This window comes from Agelaius phoeniceus, unplaced genomic scaffold, assembly GCF_051311805.1.
Source record: "Agelaius phoeniceus isolate bAgePho1 unplaced genomic scaffold, bAgePho1.hap1 Scaffold_109, whole genome shotgun sequence".
Taxonomy (NCBI): Eukaryota; Metazoa; Chordata; class Aves; order Passeriformes; family Icteridae; genus Agelaius; species Agelaius phoeniceus.
Window position 1 is genome coordinate 1,044,726 of NW_027509875.1, and position 6,591 is coordinate 1,051,316.

Genomic DNA, 6,591 nt, shown 5'->3' on the forward strand with positions numbered 1-6,591 from the left:
GGGCCGCGCGGAAAGCACCGGACGTGCTAGAGGAGGCAGCGACCCGACGAGGCGGGCGCGGCCCGGACACCGAGGCCCCTTTTCAGCCGGGGCGCGGCTCGCTCTGCAGCAGGCGGCGGAACGGCAAAGGAGCCTGCGGACCGGGCTCTGGGCCACCCGCGTCCGCGCCCCATCGCCTTCGGGCACACTTTCGCCCTTCTCTCTTCTCTCGCGTCTCTTTTCCCTTCTCGCGGCTCAGCTCCAGCCGCACCGCCGCCCGGCGCTGCTCGCGGCCGGCACCCACACGGGCGCTCCCCGGACCGGGGCCGGCACCGGCACCTCGCGTGGTTTTTTCAAGGACACCTGAAGGCTCGCGGGGCCACGCGGCCGTCACACAGCTCGGGACGGTCAAGACGCCCTTCCCCAGGCCAGCGGGAGGGGCGACACCTCGCCTGCGACGGGAAGCGAATTGGAAAGGAGACCGCCCTGCCCGAGCACCGGACCCTCCCCGCCGTGGCTTCCCCGCCACAGAGAAGCCTCGGAAGGAGAGCCGGCCCGCCGGGGGCCCTCTCCGACGCCACCCGAAAAGCCACATCGATCAGCCGCGGCTCCGCGCCGACGGCGACAAGGGCCCCACGGCCACGCTTCCTGGGACAACAACGGCGACGGCCGCCCAGCCCACCTGCCCGTCGGCTCGCTCGCTCGCCTCAGCAGCAGAGGAGCGCGGGGGGTGCCGCCACCCGCCCGCCCGCAGCCGGCAACGGCGGGACTGGAGCGGCCCGGGGAGAACCCGGCCGAGCGTGCGAGAAAAAGTGCCACCGACCTGGCGCGGCCACGGGCCACCGGCGGCTTTCGCCCGGCCTCGCGGCGGTCGGCTTGCCCTGCCGGAACAAAAAAGGCCGGGGGACGGCACGACAAAAGAAAAAGGCACACGGAGGCGCGTTCGCAACGCCCCGTGCTAGCCACGGGGGCCACGGGGCCAGGGGCCCGCAGCGGGGGGGCCGAGTGACGGGCCTCAACTGCCTCCCCACCACGGACTCACCGGCATCCCGCCTCGCGCTGTCGTCGCAACGCTCCTCAGTGCCGCGGCTTAGGGCCGCCAGAGAAAAAGAAAGAAGGCCCGCGGAGGAGGCCTGGCGGGTGCCCCCCACACTCCGCCCGCCTCAACCGAAAGCAACCGACCCGGCAAAGCGGCAAAGCCGGCCCCGCCCGGCACAAGCGGCTCAGTCGATCCGGCCACGACCGAGGTAGGCGAGGCGCCGCCGCCTCGCCCAGGACCAGTCCGGGGGGGCTCTCCGTCGGGTGCCGGGCCCGGCAAGTTCAAAAAAAAAAAAAAAAAAGAACTAGGCCCAAAAATTCTGCCCGCCACAAGGCGGGTCCCCCCGGCTTAAGGCCGAGGGAGGGGGACGGCTTCTCCAACGCGGGCCGAGCACCGCCGCCACCGCCGAGGCGGACCGACGGGCCCAAAACCGCGCCCGCCGAGCGGGCCCCCGGCTTAAGGCCGGGCAGAAAAGGGACGAGGCGCCGCCGCCTCGCCCGCCACCGGTGCCCGGGGGGGGCCGCCCCCCCCCGTGGCCAATCGACCGGCAGAAGCCGGGCCGGAGCGGGACACGCTGCTCGCGGCTTCTCTTTCTCTCTCTCTCGCTCAACTCTCACTCTCTCTCTTCTCTCTCGGCAACTCTCTCTCTGGGCTCGCTCTCGCTCTCTCGGCTCTCTCTCCCCGCCTCGGGGCCGGCGAGCAGCTTTCTCGGATCGTCTTTCGCCCCCTTCTTGCTCTCTCTCTCGGCCTTCTCCGGATCCGCTCTTGCGCGGCCCTTCTCTCTCGCCTCCGCGGATCCGGCTCTTTCGCGCGGCCCCTTCTCTCTCGCCTCGCCAACTGGACCCACTTTTCCCTGGGAAGGACGGGAGCCGGGACACAAAGGCACGCGCGCTTCGTCCCGGCTAGGCGGCACTCGCTTGGCCCTGGCGACCGCACGCGCGGCCGCTCCGCTCCGCCTCGGACGCAGGTACGGGGTCAACCTGCGGGGATGCGGCCCGTCACCTCGCTCCCATAAGACGGACAGACGAGTCCAAAGCCGGCCAGGCCTCCAAGAGGACCAATGCAGCTCGACCGGGGAGGGGCGCCAACGCAGGCCGCCTCCTACCATGACGCAGCCGGAGGCGGCCGACAACAGCGACCCCTTGGTGAACTTCCGCAGACGGCCGGGACAACAGGTCTACCCGGCCGGCGCCGAAATTGCACTAAGTCCCGCCGGAGCGAGGTAGACCTGATGTCCCCGGCCGGCGCCCGCCACCAGGGGGCAAGGCCGGCCCCCGGCGGACCCCGGAGCGAGGTAGACCTGATGTCCCCGACCGGAGCCGGGGTAGACCTGTTGTCCCCGGGCGGAGCCGGGGTAGACCTGATGTCCCCGGCCGGAGCCGGGGTAGACCTGATGTCCCCGACCGGAGCCGGGGTAGACCTGATGTCCCCGACCGGAGCCGGGGTAGACCTGATGTCCCCGGCCGCAGCCGGGGTAGACCTGATGTCCCCGGCCGCAGCCGGGGTAGACCTGATGTCCCCGGCCGCAGCCGGGGTAGACCTGTTGTCCCCGACCGGAGCCGGGGTAGACCTGATGTCCCCGGCCACAGCGGAGGTAGACCTGTTGTCCCCGGCCGGAGCCGGGGTAGACCTGATGTCCCCGACCGGAGCCGGGGTAGACCTGATGTCCCCGGCCGCAGCCGGGGTAGACCTGTTGTCCCCGGCCGGAGCCGGGGTAGACCTGATGTCCCCGGCCGCAGCCGGGGTAGACCTGATGTCCCCGGCCGGAGCCGGGGTAGACCTGTTGTCCCCGACCGGAGCCGGGGTAGACCTGATGTCCCCGGCCGCAGCGGAGGTAGACCTGTTGTCCCCGGCCGGAGCCGGGGTAGACCTGATGTCCCCGACCGGAGCCGGGGTAGACCTGTTGTCCCCGGCCGCAGCCGGGGTAGACCTGATGTCCCCGGCCGCAGCCGGGGTAGACCTGATGTCCCCGGGCGGAGCCGGGGTAGACCTGATGTCCCCGGCCGCAGCGGGGGTAGACCTGATGTCCCCGACCGGAGCCGGGGTAGACCTGATGTCCCCGGCCGGAGCCGGGGTAGACCTGTTGTCCCCGGGCGGAGCCGGGGTAGACCTGATGTCCCCGGCCGGAGCCGGGGTAGACCTGATGTCCCCGGCCGCAGACGGGGTAGACCTGATGTCCACGGCCGGAGCCGGGGTAGACCTGATGTCCACGGCCGGAGCCGGGGTAGACCTGATGTCCCCGGCCGCAGCCGGGGTAGACCTGATGTCCCCGGCCGGAGCCGGGGTAGACCTGATGTCCCCGGGCGGAGCCGGGGTAGACCTGATGTCCCCGGGCGGAGCCGGGGTAGACCTGATGTCCCCGGCCGGAGCCGGGGTAGACCTGTTGTCCCCGGCCGCAGCCGGGGTAGACCTGATGTCCCCGGCCGCAGCCGGGGTAGACCTGATGTCCCCGGCCGCAGCCGGGGTAGACCTGATGTCCCCGGCCGGAGCCGGGGTAGACCTGATGTCCCCGACCGGAGCCGGGGTAGACCTGATGTCCCCGGCCACAGCGGAGGTAGACCTGTTGTCCCCGACCGGAGCCGGGGTAGACCTGTTGTCCCCGGCCGCAGCCGGGGTAGACCTGATGTCCCCGGCCGGAGCCGGGGTAGACCTGATGTCCCCGGGCGGAGCCGGGGTAGACCTGATGTCCCCGGGCGGAGCCGGGGTAGACCTGATGTCCCCGGCCGGAGCCGGGGTAGACCTGTTGTCCCCGGCCGCAGCCGGGGTAGACCTGATGTCCCCAGGCGGAGCCGGGGTAGACCTGATGTCCCCGACCGGAGCCGGGGTAGACCTGATGTCCCCGGCCGCAGCGGGGGTAGACCTGATGTCCCCGGCCGCAGCGGAGGTAGACCTGTTGTCCCCGGCCGGAGCCGGGGTAGACCTGATGTCCCCGGCCGCAGCCGGGGTAGACCTGATGTCCCCGGCCGCAGCGGGGGTAGACCTGATGTCCCCGGGCGGAGCCGGGGTAGACCTGATGTCCCCGGCCGGAGCCGGGGTAGACCTGATGTCCCCGGCCGGAGCCGGGGTAGACCTGTTGTCCCCGACCGGAGCCGGGGTAGACCTGATGTCCCCGGCCGCAGCGGAGGTAGACCTGTTGTCCCCGGCCGGAGCCGGGGTAGACCTGATGTCCCCGACCGGAGCCGGGGTAGACCTGTTGTCCCCGGCCGCAGCCGGGGTAGACCTGATGTCCCCGGCCGCAGCCGGGGTAGACCTGATGTCCCCGGGCGGAGCCGGGGTAGACCTGATGTCCCCGGCCGCAGCGGGGGTAGACCTGATGTCCCCGACCGGAGCCGGGGTAGACCTGATGTCCCCGGCCGGAGCCGGGGTAGACCTGTTGTCCCCGGGCGGAGCCGGGGTAGACCTGATGTCCCCGGCCGGAGCCGGGGTAGACCTGATGTCCCCGGCCGCAGCCGGGGTAGACCTGATGTCCACGGCCGGAGCCGGGGTAGACCTGATGTCCACGGCCGGAGCCGGGGTAGACCTGATGTCCCCGACCGGAGCCGGGGTAGACCTGTTGTCCCCGGCCGGAGCCGGGGTAGACCTGATGTCCCCGGCCGCAGCCGGGGTAGACCTGATGTCCCCGGCCGCAGCCGGGGTAGACCTGATGTCCCCGGCCGGAGCCGGGGTAGACCTGATGTCCCCGACCGGAGCCGGGGTAGACCTGATGTCCCCGGCCACAGCGGAGGTAGACCTGTTGTCCCCGACCGGAGCCGGGGTAGACCTGTTGTCCCCGGCCGCAGCCGGGGTAGACCTGATGTCCCCGGCCGGAGCCGGGGTAGACCTGATGTCCCCGGGCGGAGCCGGGGTAGACCTGATGTCCCCGGGCGGAGCCGGGGTAGACCTGATGTCCCCGGCCGGAGCCGGGGTAGACCTGTTGTCCCCGGCCGCAGCCGGGGTAGACCTGATGTCCCCAGGCGGAGCCGGGGTAGACCTGATGTCCCCGACCGGAGCCGGGGTAGACCTGATGTCCCCGGCCGCAGCGGAGGTAGACCTGTTGTCCCCGGCCGGAGCCGGGGTAGACCTGATGTCCCCGGCCGCAGCCGGGGTAGACCTGATGTCCCCGGCCGCAGCGGGGGTAGACCTGATGTCCCCGGGCGGAGCCGGGGTAGACCTGATGTCCCCGGCCGGAGCCGGGGTAGACCTGATGTCCCCGGCCGGAGCCGGGGTAGACCTGTTGTCCCCGGCCGCAGCCGGGGTAGACCTGATGTCCCCGGGCGGAGCCGGGGTAGACCTGATGTCCCCGACCGGAGCCGGGGTAGACCTGTTGTCCCCGGCCGCAGCCGGGGTAGACCTGATGTCCCCGGCCGGAGCCGGGGTAGACCTGATGTCCCCAGCCGCCGCCGGGGTAGACCTGATGAGCCGGGTCCGGCTCGGATCCATGGTAGACCTGCTGTCCCCCTGTTGTCGCCCGCCGCCCGGGCACCTCGCCGTGCCCAGCGACCCCGGAGCCGGGCGAAGCTCACAGCCTCATAACACCCCGGAGCCAGATGGCTCGATCGACCCCCCGTCCCACACAATGAACCCCAACCCCACCCCCCCCTTTCAAGACCATGACATGTTTTCCATTTTTTTGTTGTTGTTCTTTGGGGGGATTTGGTTTGGGTTTGCTTTGGTATTTTGTTTTGTTTTGTTTTTCTGGGGGGGGGGGGGGGGGGCTGTTTTGGGGGTTTTTTGGGGGTTTTTTCCAGTTGCTTTGGCTTTCTCTGATCCTGATTTTTGAGGTTGTTTTTTTTGGGGGGGTTGGGGGGCTTGTGGTTTGGATTTGGGTTTTCTTGGGTTGTCCCCCACCCCCCCGGGCCCCCCCCCGCCCCGCCCCTTTTTCTTTTCTCCTTTCCTGAAAGAATGGCTCTTCTATTTGCTTGGAACGAGAAACTTATCCGGGAAAGCAAACCAACCCAAAAATTGACCCATTTGATTTCTTTTTCTTTCGTATCGGAAGCGCCCCCAGCCGAGCCGACGGGCAAGCCGAGGCCGGTGCTCTGCCTGCTGACACGCTGACCTGGCCAAACAGCGCCCCCACCACCCACCCCCCGCCCTGGCCCGCCACGCCCTCCTGGGGTGGAACCTACCCAGGCCGGCCCCCCTGGCCCCGATGCGGCTCGCCCCGCCGCGCCCCTCCCCTCCCCGCCCCGCCCCGCCCCGCCCGCCGGTAGAGGCGACGGCGGCCGCCGGCACCGCCGCCAGCACACAGGCGCTGTGTGTAGCTTTCGGGCGGGTTGTTTCACGGTCCGCAGAGGTCTTGGGCCCTCGACGTGACTCTAGGGGGCCGTGGGGACTCGGTGCCGAGGCGCCCGGGGCCGGCACGAAGCCACCGGCCCTGGTCCGCACAGAGACAGAAACAGTGACACGCACCCCCCCCCCCAACTAACCCTAACCCTAACCCTAACTCCCCCCGCCCCCGACTAACCCTAACCCTAACACTAACCCTAACTCCCCCCGCCCCCCACTAACCCTAACCCTAACCCTAACCCTAACCCTAACCCTAACCCTAACCCCCCCCCCACTAACCCTAACCCTAACCCTAACCCCCTAAC